We start from the raw sequence: 22,939 nt of genomic DNA, 5'->3' as shown, positions 1-22,939 counted from the left end.
TCGACGCGCACTCGCAAAATTAGTTTACTGCGGAAGGCGAGAGGGAAGGCAGTGAATGGAGGCCGCTTGGGAGAAGGCTGCGCCGCATCGCTCGGCGTTCGCTTTGTGCACCTCTGCAGTCGTTAACAGCAAAGCATCCCTGAGCTTCACTTAACGACTCGCGGTAACGGGGGCAGCCGTGGGCTGTTTTCTGCGGCAGCGACAATGCGTGGAGTTTCAGCACAGAAGTTACGCGAACTGGGTCAGTCCGCTACAAACTAGCAGAGTCCACGTTCACTCACAACAAACACCTCAAACAGCTGGCGTCGAGTTAGCCATGGTAATGACATATTTACCAGCAGTCATATTTTCCGTGTAGCTACATAACTGGCCGTAACCTAAGCACAGCACAAAAACAGTAAGTGCATCCGTGTGACAGCAAGCGCTACTCGCACAGCGCCACGCAAATGGCGTGAAAGCCAGAGAAGTTCACAAAGCACCTTGGTGAAGCCTTCCAGTTGAGCCTCCCAAATCTGTCTACAGGACTTTGGTAAGAGGAGACTAGGAAGATCGGAAGGGGGCTGAGCTATGCTAATGATGACAGAAAAAGAATTCGCAAACACACACACACGCCCAGAAAAAGGTACAACGGAAGGGCGCATGGACGAAAAAACAAAAACAAAATGAAGTGTACTAGTCAGATTGAGGACCGCAGTTTGCTAATAAGGAAAATTTGTTTTTAAATTAATAAGAACACTGGAAAAGATGACTGCGCGAAACACAGTGATACTCATAAATCAGTTATTAACCCTACAATGAACAGCTCGAGAAAACGCAGCGCGGTAGAAGACGAACTACACACACACACACAACGCGCTGTTCTGGCATTTCACGCCCGCGAAACCTTCGAGGCAGACTCTCTGGCGCGTGCACTGCAAGCGAACTTCCCCGTTCGCTCGATACGAAACGGCGAGGGACAGCTGCGTAACGACAGCACGCGCAGAGAGGGCACACGAGGCTTCAGTTAGCGTAACGGGACGGCGCAGCAAAGCTCGAAAGACGTGACGTGTCTGCAGTCCCGAGGCTGCAGGGCTGTCCGAAGCCTGCTTCGGCGAGATGGCTGCGGCAAAGGGAAGGATGGCAAGGAGCGAAGGGGGAGACAGCGCGGTCACTGCCGGCGATGTTGGCTATTAGAGAAGCGGCCCGTTTTTAATTACCGCATCAGCCACGCGGCGGGTGTTCGACGCAAACTGGTCTCGTTATAGGAACACGACGCGAGGAGCGAGAGAAGGGGAGCGGCTCCACCAGGAGGAGACCGCGCTTGGGGGAGAGCGGCTGGCTGTAATACGGAAACCAGAGAGACTGCAGGGGCTAAACTAGGCGGGGACGGAGCGAGGGAACTATGCGACGAGCAAAAAAGCGAACTGCTTGTACGATCGAATGGTTGGTATACGACCAGTCACTATATGGTTTCAAAGGACTGGCTCTGTTTCGCTGCGACCTCAGAGGGGAGAAAAAGATTTGTAATACGAAGAAACAGTCCTACAAATAAAGGGTGGGGAGAAATGAAGGAGCAATGAGAAGTGGTTGGCTCGTGGAATTAAAATAATGAGGTCCCTGCCATAAATACCGCCGCTACCTTGTCCTGCAGAAGATACTTGCGCGGTTCTTGTAACGGGAAGAAAAAGAAAACCGTAAGCACGATGAAACTCGCGCAATGAACAGGAGAAACAATGGACGCATTAGACGACAGCTGCGACTGATAAGAAGAAAAAGTCAGAGACACTGATGCTTGCCTTCAATGCCTCTCAACAAACGGTCAAAGGGTCGCAGCTCAGCACCTCTCCTATGGAGAGAATATAAGTCACAGGCATCGCGAAGTGACCTTTTGCCGCTCCTTTCTTTCCACCCTCCCGCCGACCAAAAAATAAAGAGAGAGAGAGAGAAGGCGCTCTGGGAAAAGCGTATTGGAAAAACCTGATAAGCCCGGGACGCACTGAATGCACGAGGCGGAAAGCAGCTGGCGAGAGCTGAATTGTCGGCGACGCCGTGCAGGCTCGCGCTCACGTATAACGAGAGAAACGCGAGGCAGAGTGCCGACGTATAGCTGCAAGCCAGAGCACACGAGGCCATACACGCTCTGCTTCCCGAATACCGCTCAGCGCTGTGGAAACCAGCGCGAACCAATCGGGACGCGAAATCGCAACGCTCATCGGTTCCCAAGTATCCGACCGTGACGACTGTCTTACCGGCTGTCGCGATCGGTGAAGTCACGAATGCAGGCCAATCCCGAACTAGCGAAAACTGGCAAACAGCCCGTTCAATTTTGGCGCCAGCGAGATGTCGCCAGCTTTAGCCTTCCGACGATGCTGCACCGTTTTACCGAGGCAAAGCGAACACGCTCGCTCGATTAGGTCCTGCATGCTCTAAGTGGCGCCCTCTTGCGCTTGGCAGAGAGTAATTGAACGCGCAGCGGGACCTGGGCAATCATTAGCGCGCGCCCGAACTAGCCCGCTGATGAAGAGGGAACAGAGACGCGCCTACGAAACGAGACACAGTCCACGCGATACAAGCACGCGCAAGGCAAGCTTAGCTGGGCAACGCGAACAAAACTTCAAAAGGCACGTGCAGCCGGGGTAACAGCCTGGCTTCGCGCGTGCTTGCGACCCGGCTTCGTGTTTCCAGGTAACTTACTTTTTGCTATCGTCATTATATTATTCCTGCAACCGGCAACCGTAACTATGTCTTCTGCCGCATTGTGCTTCATTCACATTTATTATAGCGCAGTTGTACATGTCTACCCACCCATATATTTTCAATGTACGTTGATGATGACGTGCCTCGAAGCTTCCGCGCCCTTTGTGAAGGGGCAAAGCGAACCAGTAAGACATGTGCTGACACTTGGCTTAGCAAGAGGAAAACTAAGAAACGACCTGATACATACCTTCACACAATAATTACTAGAGGAAACCCTGGCGCCAGTGTCCACGAAAGTTGCAATCGGGGCGGTTCAGCCAGCATGGGAATTACGGGAAATACATGGATTTGCCTGAACTTCGTCCTTCTGGCTTCGAACGGCTTCGTCACTCCGAAAACTAGCCATTCTCAACGAAGTGCTGTGTAATAAAAGAACAAACTAAATAAGCATTATTAAAACTGCCCCACGGCAGGATTAGAACACATGACCTCTAGCACGGCGGCCCGATATTGAAACCATTACGCCACGGACGCATGCATCGTCAAGCAGAACAGAACTATCTTGAGAGTTTCTCGCGGGCAAGTCGCCGGGCTGAGACGCGTGTTTCCATTCGGCCACCTCGACAGGATTGGCAATTGTGCGCGTTCGCAGAGACTGTGCCTGCAGTGGCGAGTATGCCGATCGGCGTACATCACAGCGACCACGAAGGAATTGTGACCGTTGTTACTAGGCGACAATGAGTGATGCAATAACGTCTTTCCCACAAGTTTTCTTACGACGATATTTGCACCTCTGGTGTATACCCTTTTTTTTTTATTTGCTTGCTTTTTGATCGAAGGTAAGCCAACTTCTGTACAAATGTATCTCCCTCGCCGCACGCCATTGTGTTGCTCTGTATGCTGGGAGGTCAGGACTCCTCAAGCTGTTTTTACAGCTTTTTATCTGTCCTCCTCGCAACACACTTTGTTGCGGAATACATTTTAATTCAGTTCAATTCAAAGTGTGCAAGACAACGATTACAGATCAGTGCGCAGAGGACGCTAGTCGTACATTCCTCTTACCTTGCCACAGTTCCTCCTTATGAGCGCTTTCATTAGCACATCTTTATCAGCTGAAGCAGATTTATTTGCGTTCGATTAAATAGGCTTCTTTGAAGAGTTAGCTACTCCATTCACGATAGATATATATATCTGTATTGAGAAATAACAACAGTCAGCTTTCTACATTATTATTATTATTATTATTATTATTATTATTATTATTATTATTATTATTATTATTATTATTAACCCCTTTCCAGTACGTTTCCTAGCGCTTGCAAGGTGGCACAGATAATGCCCATTCACAAATCGGGTGCTACAAGTGCAATTACTAACTACCGGCCTATATTAATCCTCTGCGCTGCGTCAAAAGTGTTTCAATTCGCATTGTATTCCCGGATTTCTGCTAGTCCTAAGAACATTTTGATAGATGAAAAGCACGACTTCATATCAGGGCGCTCCACAACAACGAACTTGGTCACATTTATGGCCAATGCTTCCAGTGTGGTACATAGCAGAGGCCATTTAGACGCTCTCTACGATGACCTAAGTAAAGCATTTGATGCAGTTTGCCATGAGCTCCTTATTATAAAGCTCACGCAAATGGGCATACCTCCTTCCGTCACTCCCCTGGTATCAAATTACCTAAGCAACAGATCACGCTTCGTTGGCATTCATGGACAGAGTTCTATTAGCTATGAGGTCACTAGCGGAATTCCTCAATGATCTCTTCTGGGCCCTTTTCTCTTCTTACTGTTCAAAATTAAATTTCGTCAGCAATTCGACACTTCATTCCTTCTATGTGTGGACGACTTAAGAGGAAGCTTTAGAGCGGGTGCTCCTATCTAAATACATGTAAAAGGAGAATTAGTTTTTCTCGGCAACCACTGCACTAAATTTGACGAGGTTTGTTGCATTTAGGAGAAAAACTTCGTCTAGTGACTGTCCGTTTCGAATTTTCGTCAGTTTTCATTAAAGATTTGCAAAAACCTGAAAATTTTTAGAAAACAAAACAATTAAGTTTACAACTCTAACTCAGTAATGAAAAATAATATCACAATTCTTAGAATTGCATCTAATAATACATACATCTAAAGCGGACAAAATTGATATGGTACATATGAATCTCAAAAATTTAGTAATATGGAAATACAGCTTTTGCAGAACCCTTGTACACAACGTAATAAATTCATGCAAGATATAAAATGACATATCAAATTTGTCCGCTTTGAATTATCTAGTGTAAGCCGTTTACAGTACCGCGATATCCACTCTTGATACAGAGCTATTAATTTGTAAACTTCGTGGTTCTGTTCTTTCTTTTTCTCCAAACTTTCGAATTAAAAAAAATCTTTTTAACAAAATTCAGGCTGTAAATCGAAATTGCGCTTTCAACAGTCGCTAGAATTTAACTTTGTCTTTCAAATTCAACAAATTTCATTAAAATCGGTCCAGGGGTTTTCTCAGATAAACGTCATTGCGTGTTACATGTATTTGAATAGGCCGCGTCGGAGTTGGGCCCGAGCTAAAGCTTCCTCCTAAAGCTATTTAAGACTGTCAACGGTGTTAACGAGGGCACTGACCTCCAAAAAGACATTTTTTCACTGTCAAACTGGTGCGGAGACAATAAGCTACTTTTAAATGCTTCCAAAGCTGTGGTATAAGCTATACCCAGAAAACACACCATGTGCAATTTCCATACACCCTATGGGATACTTCACTGCCCAGGGTCGATCAAATAAAAGATCTCGATGTGTGCTTCGACAAAACGCTAAGCTTCTCTTCACACGCTCAATATGCGAAAGAACATGTTCTTCGCGCTCATTGCACTGTTTGTCATATATTGCATGATTTCCACTTCCCTGCTGCCTTTGTACTCTACTGTGTGCCTTCCACAACTGGAGTATGCCTCTGTAGTTTGGGGCAGAACGTGAAAATCTTCATTCGGACTTATATTGAATGTATCTAAAATAAATTGATACCTATTTCCGTTCTGGCGACCATAGTCCAGCCCTGTCAAATGTACCTCAACTCACACCTCTGAAATCAAGATGTATTGACCTATTGTTCCTCTATCCCTTTTTATCCTGTTCCTTTGTCCATAGACTTATACATTGTCTAAAGAGCTTCTTGATCATGGATAATATTCCGTGTCGCAAAAGTATACCAGCCAACATTCTGCGTTCTCTGCCTCACCTTATTGCATTAAAGACTGTTCTATATAGGGCTTGACTCCAAAAGACATGTAATAAGCATTCTGCCTCTATTGGCATGTTTCAGGGTTCATTTCCTGTTTTTTGTACATATGTAGATAATCATGATGTATGATTAACTCCGCTTTACGCGCACCTCCTCCTTTTCTATTTCCATATTAGTTTGTCTATCTCACATTGTTTTGTCTACCACATTCGTCTTCTCTGAACATTTTGTAAAGCGTATTATTTTTTAAGCGCATCAGTACGAAAGCTCCCTAGCTGGTCCCGGGCACTATAATAAGCAGTTGATTATTATTATTATTATTATTATTATTATTATTATTATTATTATTATTGCAAACGTGTGACTGTCTCATTGGATAGCTCGCAAACAGGTTACCAAAAGCCGCCTAAAAAAGGCGCACACCACAGGAAATCGCGTATGGAAATGAACTCGTATGGAATTGGTTCGATTGCTACATTGTGGCAACACAGTACCTGCTCGGTCCAGACATCAAAGGAATCTCTCCTGCCTTCCTAATATGCATAAATACAGGGCGACGACAAAATTCAAAGCGCTTACGCCGCAGAGCTCCCCGCGCAATTGATCGCGCAGGGGGAAGGCGGGTGCAGTGCATCACGCACGGCCTTCCGAGGGACTGGAGGGGAGCATTTCATCCCTGACCCGAAATTAGGGATTCTAGACGACGGCGCCCGCACGGTCGTTCTGGACTGGCCGCGCCTGGGGCGGCTCAGTTGCACCGGCAACGCTTTGCCCAACAGCACGCCCCGTTTTCAGCGGCGGCATCGAGAGAGATTGGGATGTGTGGCGCAGCGAACGCGGATTAGCGCGTTTAAACGGGAGTCTGAGCATATCGGTCGAGATTAGGGATTTAGGGAAGCGAGTACTCGAGCATTCGCCCTTGATTGCCCATACGGTTATAAGCAAGCGAATGGAACGGACCGGGAAAGCTCCCGCATCTTCATTTCGTCATTCGAGCAAATGTAAAAGAACCGACTAGAGTTTCAGACACATAAAAAACGCCCTATACAACACGCAGCACGATCATTGGGGAAAATAAGGTCGTAATCCCCAAAAATGTACTCGAGACACGGCAACTTGAACGAGGATTAAGAGACGGACACGAAGTGCACGGGATGGGCAAGAAAGAATGTGAATATATAATTTTCCCGAAAAAGGCATACTGAAATTAGGGACGGTAATTGTACGCTTCTTCTTTACCGAATACCAAACACACGCAAAGGTCCCTGATAGGGCTACGGCATTGAACTGCTGAACACGAGGTCGCGGATTCGATACCCTGCCGTGGCGACAGCGTTCCGATATAGGGGCGGAGAGCAAGGACGCTCGTACACCGTGATTTGGGTGTACGGTGAAGTATCTCAGCTGGTTCCTCCCACAAAGCCCTCCACGAACGAAAGAAATCGAGGGCTGGAACGACGGCGCCGAGGAAGCATCTATTATACATAGCAATTGGTCTTAGCAATGAGGAAGATTGTCTATCAGCTAAGGGTAATCACGTCTCCTTAGGGGAGGAGGCATCAGGCTGGCCCGATAGCCGCGATGTTCGAATTGACAACGCGATGCATGTCCAGAGGACAAAATGTGCGACATGTGAAAGGCGTCGCAGGCATCATGCGCCAGATGCAGAATCTTATGTGATTCTGTAATTAGACGTACACTGATAAACCAATGGCTTTACTGTTGCTTAGACGAGCTATCGGAAGACGACCTTATGGGAATTCTTCTCGCAACTTTTCTTTCTCGTGGAGTCAGGCAACACACCTCAGCTACCGGCTGCATAGCTTCCTTTCTTTCTTTTTTTTCTTTATTCACTGCGTCTGAAGCACCCCTTAGAAAAAAATAACGCATCACACTCAACCGCATCAACAAACATCATATTTCAGACAACAGAAAGTTAATAGAAAAACAACAATATTTCTACAATGCTTTTTGTATGGGATGACGATCACTTGCCTCGTTTATCTTTAAATGAAAATCCCCGGACTCTAATGTTTCGCCGTTCAAAAACTATTGCGTCCAGCAAGAAAATAAAAAGAAATGCATGAGCAATTTGATATTTTGCAGGGTCTAACCGAATTAAGGGAGGCAGCATGCACACGCATCAACTCGAAAAGCAGGGACGATAGCCGCCGTGTGACGACGCCTCTGCGCTTTCAATTGAACATCGGGCGGGCGGGATTCGGCATAACTGCGCGCGCAGGCCACGGTGCAGCGCCAAGCGACCGTGCACGGGAAACGGTCCCCCTGAGAGTCGTCCGGAGAATTTACGACACCGCAGACCTCGGAAGCACATGAGAGAAAACGCGTGCTACGCTTTCTCGCCCAGATTTCCCTCTGGAAAGCGCGCTAGGCCGACGGTACATGAGGCACTTTTGCAAGCATTGGGACGCTTTAGTAAACCTGAATAACTCCGAAACTACCGCATCCAATAAACGCTTTCATATCGCACTAAACCGGCCCCAACATAAAGCCTATCAGGGTCCAAAAGCGTGAAAAAAAGAAAGAACTCGTCCTAAGCACACAACGGCAGGTTACAGCACACTTACTGCGTTCGTATCATTGGTATACGTGTCGGCCCGAGATACCGGCGCAAACCTAAGGATTGCAAAAGATACCACGCTTCTACGCATGCGCTTGCCAAGTTCGCTGAGGGTCCTTCGCTCTGCCAATCTCGCGTTCCACCCACGTTCAGAGCAAAGCGGCGTGGGAAACTCACCTGCGAAAGAGAGAAAAACAGCAAGTCAGCATTACTGCGGTGTTGAAAACCTCGCAAGCACGCCCGCGAACCAACAAAGCCGATAAATGTAATAAACCAAATATGTAATCCAGAGTAACATATAGGCCCTACTAATTAAGGCACACTGCATGCATGGGCGTGTTCCCCCAAGTCCCCTTTACTAGAAAACGCATTTAAATGAACGCGCAATGAAAACACCATCGCTCTGAGAGCCAGGAGAGTGCATGTGAAGGACGCTTTGGAAGTTCAATGCAATGACACATACCCACTTGAGGGATAAGACAGGGAAGACGCCGATTCGCAACCACGGCTACAGGCGCTGTCTAGAGCGAACATAACAATGACGCAGAGCCCGCAGCGCCGGGTCAATGGCCGCTTAAAATTAAAAAATTTAACTTTGGGGTTTTACGTGCCAAAACCACTTTCTGATTATGAGGCACGCCGTAGTTGGGGACTCCGGAAATTTTGACCACCTGGGGTTCTTTAACGTGCACCTAAATCTAAGTACACGGGTGTTTTCGCATTTCACCTCAATGGCCGCTCTAAGCAACATTAGTGTCATGTCCGACCTCGCTTGGCTTACTGTTTTCACCAACATACGATGGACCAAATGTTTGCGGAACCAATGTTCAAGGGTTGCTCGAACGCCAACGCGCACTGCTCGGTAAGTGCTCTCACTCAGTGCTGATGCAAGCTGGCAAAGTCCTCAACCAGATGGCGGTTCGGTTCATCGGTGACGTGTCGAACTTGCAGTTCTCAGGGGCGTTTATATGCTGCTACCGTTGCTGTTGGACAAGCGTGGACAAGAACGAATTTTTTACACAGCGTTCCTCGGGAGCTTGAAGTGGACGTCTGTGCGTACGGCCCCATCTGCTCAAGAAGCGGGAAATGAGCAAGCCGTGCACTCTGGTCGACGGTCTGGTCCCCAAAATCACTCCGCGTCCGAAAAAGCACCCTAAATTGGGCCCCTTCCAGGATTAGCATACCAAAGGCCAGCAGAGAGGAGCTGCATTAACACTCGCTGTACATCGCAGCGAGTGACGTACAGAGGCACATCTTAGCCGCAAATTGAAGAATACATTACCTAAGCGGCGTAGCGTATAGATCCCTAAGCCCTCAAAAGGAGCAAAATTTTAGAACAAAGGACGCAATGCCAACATTAAAGGAAACGAAAATAATTTCAATGAATGAAATTCAATAAAAGAGACTCGTTCAACGTAGAGCAATGGATTTTCTCGATTGTTCCACATTCCAAGTTTCACCGTGGGTTTCCTTGCTTTGAATTTCTGTTCAAGCACCGCCCAATCATGCCTGTATGCGCGGTCGAAGTCTGGAACTCTTGAAGCGCAGAATAGTTTTCATCTACGAGAACAATAAGTACAGAGCTAAGCAAAACAAGAATTACAAAAGGGAAGAGGTTGATTTCATTACAGCCCCCACTGTCGTCGCGTCGTCGTGCGCTGCGGGAGCTCAACTCTCCCGATTCGAAAGCCGTGGCAGCAAAGAGACCCGCACCGACGAGCATTTGAATCGCGATGCGTTCTCACGCCGAGAAGAGGAATGTAAAAAAAAAAAAAACGGTGTGCTGGCTGAAATCGATGCATAAGGAATGATGTCGAGAAGAAAGAAAAGGGTCAGAGGAAGATAAAAAAAGTAAGAAGAAAAGGGAGGGGGGGAAGGCATTGAAACACGCTCGATTCCATCGACGTTCAACGACGCTGACAGAGACGAGGACGCATTTCGCACCCTATTAACGCAAAGAGCCGATCCCTCCTTTCTCGTTTAATTCGTATCTCAAATCCCTGCGCGCTTCCCCTTTTGGTGTCCCCCCCCCCCTTTTTTTTATTTTTCCTGGCCTGCACCGTTCCTCCCGAGAAGCACCGAAAAGCGCGGTGCGCCTTCTTCGTTTCCAACGCAGCGCGGGCAGTTTAATTACATTTAATGATGCCGCTATTAGGGGACGTGAATCGCCCGCCAGAGATGCCCCAGAAGCACGCACCACGATCCACGCAACGAAAAAATGTAATAGTAAGCGGCTCACGAAACTCGGGTTAGATGGACGCGATGAACGCCGCGGCACACGCAAGGAAGGGTGCCACCGCGAGCGAGCGACAGACAAGTTTTTTGTTGTTGTTGTTGCTGCTGTTAACGGCGGCCGGCCATTAGGTGACACGCTTGTCTCGCACGTCCAGATATCTCGAGGAACGGTGGGGCTCCCGGAATGTTAAGGACCGGCGGGTTCGGCAAGTGTCGAGTTTGGGTGATTTGGGCTCTCGCTTTCTTGTTCTCGAACTTTTCGCTGCACGACTCAGTCTACGAAACAAGAAAGAAAAAGTACAACGAACATGAGGAGAATAAACTTCGGGAGGACAGACTGTTGGGCTAGTTGGTCTTGCATTGTATGGCGGTTAAGTGCAAATTGATACACGTTGCTAGTAGCGCCCACTGCGTTGTTTTGCGTCCGTGTATTATAATTTGCGTTATAGAGACTACCACACTTATAATGAGGAAAGTCGAGACAGAAGTCGAATACACAAATAAAGCCGGGAACTAAGTCCGCCGCGGTTACAGTGCGTCAGAAATATCAGATAGCACGGACGCGCGACCATTTAAGGTGACTACACGAGTTTTGAATGAGATCACCTCCGGCAGGCCGCTGCGTTGCGAGACATTGCCCCAAAAAGGAGGACGCCTGGAGCCTTGGGAAAATCAATAAATCGAAAAAAGGAAGCGAACCTGTATGAAGCAACCCAAAAGTGAACGAAAGTGAAAAGCCAGAATGGACAAGGAGCTTATAAATTTATTTACGTGAAATTCGGAAACGCTGGCAACTATACTGTATCGGCAGATTCTCTACAAGAAAAAATATGTTCACTGATCAAAGGATGATAACTTGAGGTGATATTAAAACGTTTCTGGAGTAAAGCACAAACGTTGTTAAACATTCAATATTTTTTTCTTTTCAATTCCCAGAAATACAGAAAAACAATGCAGATGAATAACACCAACAGCAAGAACAGTAAAAACAGTACGTTTTGTGTTTATGCGATTAGACACAAGCGAATCATTAGGTACGAGAAATCAATCCAGCAATACAAAATAAATAGAGAAAGACAGGCGAAATGTCGGAAACCTCAATTTTCTGGTCAAAGCAAACGAACACAAATGGCGCTCCATGGCTACTATGCGTTCTTCTCGTGCTATGTGCACCTCGTGTTTTTTCCGTTGCTCTCAGCACGCCTCAATATCGACGAAGCAGCCTCGTTCAAGGCGACGGGGCGCGCACGGGCGCAGGTCGTAACGATCGCCGCCAGCCGCACAATGAAGCCACGCATCGTGGAACGCCAGGGAGCGCGGCGAAACAAGATAACCAGGAGGATGAAAGGCAGCTCAGCGGAAAGAAAACGCGATTAAAAGTCGGCGATGCGGTGTCGTTGCTCTCAAACATATATATGGTCTCACGCTGAGCTCACGGCGCTGGAGGATCGAGCGGCGCTCTTCCCGCGATTGGGCTGGCAGCAGCGGCAGCGTAAGGGCAGACACGGGAGCCATCGGGAGAAATGAGAGGCGGTGGACAGGGAAGATTAGGGAATGGGGTGGGCGAGTGGGGCGGCGGTGGGGAAACGGCTTGAAAGAGAACAGAGGGCTGCAATGAGGTAAGTGCCGAGGGTGATGTGCAAGAGAACGACATCGCCGTAGAAGGTGGCTAGCCATGGAGACGGAAACGAGGCATACACAAAACGCGGAAGAAAACACGGGTGCGCAAGAACGACCAAGGACGAAGCGAAACCGGAAAGAAAATGGCGCGATTCCTGACGAGACTGGACGAAGCAGCACGTAGAGACGGTGGGAAACAATGGACACAACGAGAAGTCGGATGATCAGGAAGAAATCAGGCTAGAGCGAGAAGTGAATCGCGGTCGGAAGAAAAAGAAACGATACCTGTACGAAGGAAAAAGGAACATGTGGAACGCTTCCTGTCAAATATGTATGTGTGTGTGAACGAGAGGAGAGGAAACCGAGGGGCAAGATTTTTATTAGTCATATTATAAGAAGCCAACAAACAGTGAGACCAAAGGCATCACAGGGGAAATTATCCGTAGTTCTTAATTGAATCAAAGAAATGACAAATGAATGGAAATTGAATCGGATGAAAAAGACAACTGGCCGTAGGTGGAATACGGGCTAACGTACCGCGGCATCGTTTTCCAATCCACTTTCTGGGGTGTTTATCTGCTAGAACTAACCCTGGGAGTGACGTAGGAGTAATATGCTTTCCTTGGTGTCATTATTTGCTGGCTTATTATGATATGACTAATAAAAATCGGCCCCCTCAGTTTCCTTTACTTCTCGTTCATTACATAGAAAGGATCTCGAATCCGGCATCTTTGATGCTTTCAAGCAGCATGTGGGGCTTTATTGGCCAGTTGCCTTCACCCCAAAAAGTTAACGTACCCGTGACGCCTGCTTCATGAAAGATGTTCCACATCCGCCGCCAAGGTAGTGAGCGGCCAGTGGCGCTGGCTAACACTTCCAGTGTTAGTTCTAGAAGATTAACATAAATACACCTGAACGTGGACGGGAAAACGGCGCCGCGGTAACTCAATTGGTAAAGCATCGCACGCGTAATGCGAAGGCTGTGGGATCGTCCCCCCCCTGCGGCAAGTTAATTGTTCTTCCATTCACTTTCATTTATTCATCATTTCTCAATTCAAGCAAGAATAGTAGAATTGGTAGATAAAATTCCCCAATGCTGTCATTGGTGTACTTGTTCGTTGCCTTCTTATGATGACAATATATATATTGTCAAATATATACATTGAATAAAACCTCTACGATCAAACCTAGAGCCAAACCTCTACGATCAGAAAAGAAAATGAAGGCGATCAGCGGGAGAAGTCTGCAATGAGGGAGCGCCGTTGGTGAGTCGACAAGGATTGTCAGTAGGAGCGGGAATACGTGGCGCCTGTGAAACTGTACGACAGCGAAAGAAGCGACCTAAAAAGCGGCATTGCGAAATCAGAAGCTTAAGAGTGCAAGGGGCGTCCCAGCTAACGTTAGCCAGGACTTTAAAAATTGCAAATTCCACGTAGCTGGACGGAACTAAGGTAATATTGTTTGCCGACGCTTGGAGATACTCAAACCTTTTCTTTTTTTCATTCCACCTAATTAGATCATTTGTCTTAATCAACTTCTCAAATGATATGATTATACGAAAAGCGTCAATGAGAAAATTGTAGAGCGACATGAAAAACTCCCTATACAGGTTTCTGTTGCTCTACACGTGCTACATAAAAGTGCGTGGGCGGGGACAACGTGCTGAGCGATTAACTGCACGGTTAGAGGAGGAGGGAACGGCAGATATATACGGGCAGAAATGTCGCGTGGGCGGGCCTTCCTATTGTCAATCAGTCGAATGCCGCGAAGAGGCTATAGGCCTGAAGTGCGCGCTGCCTATTGCGCAACGGAGCCGCAACAGCGGGCGCAGTATTCCCGTGAGGCAGCCAAGACCCTCGCCGACGCCGCACTAATCCTTCTACTCGAGTGTCGAATCGATACGCTCCGCGTGTACTGTAGAACACTCGCGAGCGGCGGGTCGACCTGTATGCGCAGGCACTGGCAGAGCTTGTGCGCCTGCTTGCATAATCTGCGCTCGTGCGCGGCACGCGAGGGATGCGCGAGGCCCGGTATAGGCCCGGGTATCTCGCGGTACGCCCTCTGGCAAGAGGCACGCGCGGTCTGCGAAGCGCGAAAACGATAACAACACGAAAGCGACATCGTGGCTTCGCTGCCACAGCTTGAGTGTATGTCAACGCCAAATAACACCTAGCAAGAGAGAGAGAGAGAAAGGAGGAGTTGAACGGAACAACGTCGAATATGTATTTAGTAACAAAAAGAAGAAGAAAAAAAAAGCGAGCCCAGCATATAGGAGAGAATTGATGGCGCTGGAGACGCGTCACTGCCTTGCATGGCGTTGTGGAATCAGTTTCGTATTTCGCTCCGTCAAGAGTTAGGAAACACCCATTGCTCCACCTCCTCGAGTTGACTGATGTGTACAAACCGATATAAATGTTGAACACAGTGTTAAGAGAAATTATACGGGGACATCATTCCTAACGTTCAAGCGCACAGACAAAAACATGTGTTCATGAACAGTTCACTAAATATCAGCGAGTTTTATCAGCGATTTTCGACACGATAGTTCTGCGGAAACCCGCAAGTTGGAGAGAAGTAATTAATAAGGGAAAATGAGACATCCACCCAAGCGTAGCTAATTGCTGCAAAGGAAACTCATACGGGTTCCTCGAAAGAAAAGCCTCGCAGTTGAAGAAAATTCGTGCTGGTCCAGTACAAATTTTCCCAGGACGAATTTTCTTCAACTGCGAGGCTTTTCTTTCGAGGAACCCGTATGGGTTTCCTTTGCAGCAATTAGCTACGCTTGGGTTGATGTCTCATTTCCAGTTATATATATACAGATATATAGATATATAGTAAATACTGGAAGCGAGAGGCTTGAGCTGCGATTTGCGGGTCGGTCACTCTGTGCGAAAAGCAACGTTTCGCGAGGCTCAGTGGATAAACTTCCTGTGACATTGCGCTACGAGAGGCTCTTCGCGACACAGCATAGGAGCTGATCGCAGGCCTTATTGGCTGTTCCTTTCTGGAGCCCAAAGAAAGGTAATAACGCCGCCTGACAGGATGTGGGCCTACGAGCGTAATGCTCACACCCCCGTTAGCTTTCACAATGATACAAAGGTATCACGGAAACGAAGCATACGCTGGAACCAAGAGCCTGCACCTTGAATGGAATTTACTAATCAGCCAAAGGAGACGAAAGCGGCGGTGACGAAGAGACAAAATAAGAAACTGACGGCGTCAACTTTACTACCGAAGCACGGCAACAAATTGACAAAAATTAACTAGGAAATCGAGCAAGGAGAGAGAGAGAGAGAGAGACGACGGTGTACGCAGCTTAGCCGTCTGCGAGCCCCGGACAGGACTAATTACCAGGCCATTCATTACTATACTCGCTCTCAGCGTACGCCCGCCGACGCCAACTTATTCGCGCGAGGCGGCTCTGATGTATTAGTCCGACACTTTCGCTGTTTCCGCGAGCACGGAATCTAGGACGAAGTGCATGCGTACCTATTAGGGTTCACGTTGCCAAGACTACGTGCGCCCGCATAGTTATGTGCAGCGCTGACGCAGAAGAGAAAAACGCCTCCGCGAAGACCGGAGCAACGAATGGCCACTGCTTAGCTGGCAATGCTCAGAAAAGCGGGACGCCCAATCGTTCTGCGAAGTGTCCTTCCACACAAGTGGCGCCGCCTTTGATAAAACTGCTGAAAACAAGAAAAGAGAAGACAGGTGACACGATAGTATGAACATCTCTTTCCTGCTCACTGGAATGGCGCTGGCATCCCAGATTCAGGGCGCTGCACTGAAGAGTGAGAATGATTCTGATCGAAACAGAAGATAAAAATATTAAGAAGAAGAAGAACTCTAAAAGCCAAAGAGGCGCCATTGTTAACTCTTCGGTCCGCCATTGGTTGCTAGGTCTCCGTTAATTGCTCGTACTTTCGACGATCTCACTTTCGAAAGTTCCCGGGCAAAGTAACAAAGAAAGTCATGACGCGGCCAGTTTACATTAGGCGCCCGCGTACAGTGTAGCTGTACAGAACACGGTGCATCGACAGCGAGAAGGTCGCCGTAAAAGCGCCCGGCCCGACAGTTTCCGAGCCATCGACGACGGCGATGTTCTGGCCATGCCATCGTAAACGACGTGGCCATGGTGTGCACCGAGACAGGAACGAGCAAGGGAGGAAAACGAAGCGATAAAATGGCGCAAGGTATCGGGAAGAGCGATGCCTGTTACGAGCGGGAGAGCTTTCACGTCAAAGGAATTCCCCGCGACACAACAAGCGCGAGAAAGAAATACAAAATTTCATTCTCACTTCTTTTTTTTTTTTCTTATAACAGCCGAGGGTGCGGTTTCTCCAGACGCTTGTTCAAAGGAAGATTCAAATTAGAGACGGGATCGAGGCTGAAAATTAATCCTTCGCGGCAACCTTCATTAAGAAGAAAGGCGGCACAAGTCTGCGTCAACGCACAAGGATGACAGAGCTGCGACGACGGCGCGTTAATTGGAACCGCGTGTCCAGCTATAGGAAGGCAACGACGGCCAGCTTCACGTGGCGACGAAACTCGATGCCTTTCGTCGCAATTTAAAGAAATTAACAGCTTGATTCTTTCACAGTTCCAGGAAATCAGTCGCTGTAGCGTTCACGTGTCAGTTTTAACAGCACGCACAGAGATAGAATAACAGCACCTGTTTTATTTTGCTCTGCACACGGGTTGCAAGAAATTCAATACGTCGAAATTTGTGACGTGCCAAAAAATAAATATAACGAGAGAGATATGGAGGAAACAATAATAGGGCTATGGGGGCCGGGGTGCTCAGTCCAAGACTCCACCGCCACGCGACGGGCCTGGTCGAGAAGACTCAACCGAGACTCCAGATCAATGCGGAGGGCGATGGCTGCCCAAGGCTCCCTAAAGGAAGCTTCCCTCGCCCAATAGGCCAACCAATCTCAGCGGAGCACGCGCGCCATCGGGTTCCTAGCAGCACCACCAGAAGGCGCCCGCCGTGCGAGGGGAAAGAAAAAAGAAGTTACAGTGACGTTTCCCTTCGTGAACGCGGGTGACGCGCAAGCGTATGGTTGCACCTTGTCGCCTACGCTGTCCGCATCACAGATCCTATACAAGGCAGGTCTCGCGCGGCCGCGCCGCACGCAGCAGCCGCCGGAGTAGAACGCCCCGTTGTAAACATTTGCTTACTACTTAAATTATCTTACAAGGTGTCAGCGCGCACAGGCAAACGGCAAGTTTCCTGCACTCGATGACCGCAGACACTCGCATTCAAAGCGCTGGCATGAGCCGTCGCTGCAGCAGCAGCGAGCGAAGTGACGCTCGTGCTGTCTATCGCGTAAACGCACTGGTAAAGCTACGAGCCGTCGGCCCACCTAGACTATGCCCCCAAACCAGATCGCTTCCAAGTTCAGCGATCGCGATCGCGCGCGGCCGCAGTGCAACGCTCCGTCCACTATAGCCGATGCCATGGTGCAATGCGCGCGACGTAGTACGGCGCGCTCCCTCCCTTTGCGCACGCGAGATTGAGCCGCCGTCGTCACGTTAGGACTGGTGCCACTGTACAACTTCTCTTAAGACTGTGTTCAATATCCATATCGTTTTATACACATCGGTCAACTAAAGGAGCTGGATCAATGGGTGTTTTATAACTCTTGACGCAGCGCAATACAAAACTCATTCCATAACACCATGCAAGGCGTGACGCGTCTCCAGCGCCGTCAATTCTTTCCTTTATGCTCCACCACACCCCTTCTTTGTCCTACTAAGCCCCGTTCCACTTGCCCCACCTTTGTCTTTCTTCTTTCTTTTTCTCTTTCTTTTTGCTCGGTTTATTTTGCGCTGGCATCTACACAAGGTTTGGCGGTCAAGCCACGATTGAGCTCTACAGTGCTAAGCTGCGTCCTTTTCTTACGGAATCGTTCTCTCGCTTCGGAAACACACGGCGTACGGCGCGCGAGGACGACGTTACCAAGAGACAAACCAAGCACGTATGCATGGCATGCATCACAAAGAAAACCAGTAGCAACTGTTATAGGAGGTTAACCCAGTGCGCATCCGCCTGCCTTCCTCCTCCGCACATTACCTACACATTCTTCTAGGTGGCGGTACTTTGCCGTGCGCTGAGCGCGCTCCTTCGTATACTATCCTTGGTGCGCGATCTTCTTTACCTCTAGGCGCCTTCCTCGTTAGCTTGCTTGGCTGCCTCAGACAAACACCACCGATTTCAAGAGCTGACCAGTAGTTAAGCTTGCGCATAAAAGTAACCAGAAATTTCACCTTCGCGCGTCCGTGGCTACACGATCATGAGCAAGCAAACACTACTTGCAGATTGAATGACTTCGAATCGCGCCACGTACAGTCGCGATCAATTTGAAGGTGATCGCGCGAGCATCGACTGGCGGGCCTTCCAAGCAGCATAGCGGCCAATTTCGGAACTGCGAAGATAAAAATTGCGCGGCCTTCTTCCCCTATTATGCTCTTCCAGGCTGCAACCATCACCCCCAAGACCAACTCGCCACATTTTTGTGTTTGTTTCCCTTTCATGGCAATGATCTGTGTGCGTCGCTTCCTCGTGCATATCTTGGCTAACAATGACGCCTCTGTGCAAAAGCCCATAACGCAATCGAAATGAATTCGCAGGTTATGCCATGAACGGCGACGGGAGTGACAGCTTTCCAGGGAACACCAAAAGAGAGAGAGGGGAGCTATCTGATGTTTCCCTCTCGACCGACGGTGATGACGTAACGTGGCGCTGCTCCTAGTTTTGGTCGCCGCTCAAACGATCACCTTCAAATTGATCGCGACTGTACGTATGTGCATGCATCAGCAGCTCCGCTTAACAAGATGCTCGAAGTAACGTGTGTGTGTGTGTGTGTGTGTGTGTGTGTGTGTGTGTGTGTGTGTGTGTGTGTGTGTGTGTGTGTGTGTGTGTGTGTGTGTGTGTGTGTGTGTGTGTGTGTGTGTGTGTGTGTGTGTGTGTGTGTGTGTGTGTGTGTGTGTGTGTGTGTGTGTGTGTGTGTGTGTGTGTGTGTGTGTGTGTGTGTGTGTGTGTGTGTGTGTGTGCGCGTGCGTGTGTGCGCGTGCGTGCGTGCGTGTGTGTGTGTGTGTGTGTGTGTGTGTGTGTGTTTGTGCGTGTGCGTGTGTGTGTTTGTGCGTGTGCGTGTGTCTGTGTGTGCGTGCGTGCGTGCGTGTACTCGTGTTTCGACTCCTTATACACTCATACAAAGCTTCGCTGTATATAGGTTTAAACTTCTTCGATCTGCTGCATTTCTTTATCTGATATTTCTCTGTAACTGTGATAACTGTGCTATAACTGTAACTGTGCAGTTTCTCTGTAACTGCTGATAACAAAAGACAACGAGCTTTTATGAACCGCGCATGCATCCGAGGACATCACCAATGTACAGAAAAACTACACAACAGAGATGGCGACCACCTAGTTTCTACAACGTCAAACGCGAATTCGCACCTCTACCCCACACCCTTGCCTCCCCGATAATGTAAAGTTCACCAGCACCCTTCCGACAGCTGTGCGCGACTGAGACACGAGAGTTCCAGACCTGAAAGTATACACCCAAATTATCTTTTGATAACCTGCGATCACTCGACGTTGCACACGGGCGGTAAGGGGATAAGGTCGTCAAGAAGACACCGCAAACTTTTGCCGAAACAAAAGCAAACAAAACAAGAGGTTAATCGACCATCCAACCCTCCTTTTCTTGTTTACGTCCATGAAGACGAAAGATGGCGCCATACGGTATCTCGCTGCGCAACGTCCCTACCGTATTTGGTAGGGTGGCGCAGATCATCACTTGGTCGTTTCCGGCAGCAAAGACCCGTGAAAACGATGACGGCTTTAGAGAAAATAGTGCAAATAACTTTCGCTCGCCGACCTCGAAGAGTATATATCGATTTAGAAATAAACCCATGGCGCCGTACAATTCATAACAGTAGGGCGGCAAACGCAAACAAAACGTGAAACGATGTGCGGCTGGTGCGAGGGGATAGTAACATTTGCAGACGACTGCCAAGGAACAGACGACTGCGATTTCCAGCGCAGTCGTCAGCTTCGAGCGACGAGGGAGCGGCGTTGCTTCCATCTGCAGCGGTCATTCGTCATCATCATCTTATAACCGTTGTCGCTTTCGACGCCGATCACGGGGCCACGGGACCGGAAATACGGAACGGAGAGAACACTAGAGCCAGGAGATGAACATTTTCGCCAAAGATGGGAGGAAACAAAATCGTGAGGCACGTTGTGGATTCTGTATGTATGTGCTCCGCTGCCGCGCGCTTATAGAAGCGCCGATTACATCGTCACGCTGTTTTGCTTTTTTTTTTTTTAACTTTTGCCCTTTCACAGTACTTGCCGCCTCCACGCTTTTGACTGCACGACCTAAGCCCTGGCGGAAATTCGCGCGTGCCGCCTCCCAGCAAACGAAGAAACTGGAAAATTCAAGTCAAGTCAAATGTAAAAGAGCCAAAGCCAAGCAACGATGCTCTACAGAGTAATGACAACTTTTCAGCGCCCGCCGACAAGTAAACAGGCGCAGCAGATGATGTCACGGCGCGCGCACGCACGCAAACTGAACGTGAAACAGCGCGATGATGCAAAACAGATGATATTTTCTCGCAAGTGACGTCACGGCCAGGACGCTGCTCGCTCCGGCTCGCTCGGCTGCCGCGCGCGCTCGTTCCCTTCGTGTATGTTCGGGGTATGGGTGGCTCGAGCAGTACGTAATGAAGGATACGTCGGCTTCTTTCAGCTGACATGCCTTAACCACAGTTTCTTCTTCAAGAGCGCGTGAGTCGACAAACATTGCGGTTTGGATATCGCAAGCTATGTAGCGTTAAAGGGGTCTACTGGTTTTGCAATGCATATATGCGCCGTGTCTATCGGTAAATTTTGCGTAAAAAGAATGTCTGCAAATTCAACACGCGAAGTTGTGTATGATGCCTCGCTAAACACATAACATTCCCTTAGTATTTAGCTATGATTTAGCTGTCATCATGATTCTTATTACTCTGGTGTGTTGTTCTATTCAAATATGGCCATTCATTATTGCGTAAAAAATAGTTAGGCGCGCATTTTTTATGAAAAAGTTTGCTGCTACTTTCATCCCCCTCTGAAACAGGCCTCCAAAAACGAATCGCTCATGGCTGCTGACACGACGGCGCGTCATGTAGAGTATTTACATAGTTAATTCACAAACACCATAGTAGAAATCGCCTGAGAGAAAAGTTTCGTTGTTAAGATCGAGAACCTATCAATTGAAAGTGAAGAAATGTTTCATAGTGGCCCTCAGTAGCCTTTATCGACAATATGGCACGCCCCTGATCACGTAACGGTAGCAATCGACTGTCCGTATGGCGAGGCACGCTATGTTTGCGAAACCCATCAGTTCACTACAACTTCGAATTGAAACCATAAAGCATTTTTTACAGCGCCAACTGGAATGGCTAAAGTATTCCCGAGCTACTACAGCGCAGCTTAGATTGCCTAGAAAAGGAAAATTCAAGCACCTTCTGTCTCACCATGTCTTGATCCAGCGTTCTTTAATTATACAAACGGATAACTACTCGCTTCGTCGGTACATAAAAGAGAACCTTCCCCAACTGAAGGCTAAATAAAGTTTGCTCCAATCCAATCGCAAACATTCATAAAGAAAGCACCACAAGCCTTGCATATACTTTCACTTGATTTCTGATCCTCCACTGGGGGGGAATTTCGATATCTTCAATATGTCCCATACTACTAGTGATTGACGCTTCGACTTCTTTCTGGCTGCAGCCATGCGGTCCAACAGACGTACTTCACTAAAAAAATTGGGCCGAGTAGCCTGTCTCAGTTCACCAAACAGATTCGTCATGTATATTCCTCAAGCAACAAGCACCAGCAAATTTCTCAAGTGAGCTGAACGTGTAGCACGGAAAAGGGAATATATATTGGCACATTCCTATTTGTATTCTGTAAATTTATTTATTTATTTATTTATTTATTTACATATACTGCCATCTTGCATAGCAAGATATTGCAGGAGTGAGTGCATACGTATGTCAATCAATTGAAGAATACATTTGAGTGGCAAAAAGAAAACAAACAATAGAAAGAACAATATCAGGAATAGCTAGTTGATTAATGAACATGATTAGGTAATAGGTTGGCAAATACATCACTTGGTAACTCGCGCAAGGACCCCTCAAGGCCATTCCAAATCACAATTGTATGCGGAAAAAAGGAAAACTTAAAACAATCAATCATTGCATATAAAGGAACAATGTTAAGATGATGACTTCTTCTGGTGGGCCGAGAAGAAGGGTTAGTGAAAACAATAGGTGCATTGACATAAGTTTTCCCATGAGCAATTTTATGTAACAGAATAACACGGTCACAAGTACGTCTATGGGCCAGTGGCTTTAGTAGTAGCTTGCTCGCGTGCGATGTCGGTGAGAAATGGCGGTCATAACGATTATATATAAACCGTATGGCCTTTTTCTGAATAGACTCAAGCATGTCTATGTCTTTGGAAAGATGTGGGGACCACACTACCGACGCGTATTCAAGTAGTGGCCTTATTAGTGATCTGTATGCTG

At 47.9% G+C, this 22,939-nt stretch overlaps 1 protein-coding gene across 1 annotated transcript in view; it reads right to left on the bottom strand.

Annotated features, from left to right (window-relative positions):
* Nucleotides 1-22,939, bottom strand: part of LOC126525985 (RNA binding protein fox-1 homolog 2-like) — a 323,725-nt gene that overhangs the window by 272,348 nt on the left and 28,438 nt on the right. The gene's annotated exons all lie outside the window — the stretch shown is intronic.

The sequence above is a fragment of the Dermacentor andersoni genome, chromosome 8 (assembly GCF_023375885.2).
Source record: "Dermacentor andersoni chromosome 8, qqDerAnde1_hic_scaffold, whole genome shotgun sequence".
NCBI lineage: Eukaryota > Metazoa > Arthropoda > Arachnida > Ixodida > Ixodidae > Dermacentor > Dermacentor andersoni.
Note: the sequence above shows the minus strand (reverse complement) of the source record. Positions and strands in the feature narration are given on the sequence as shown.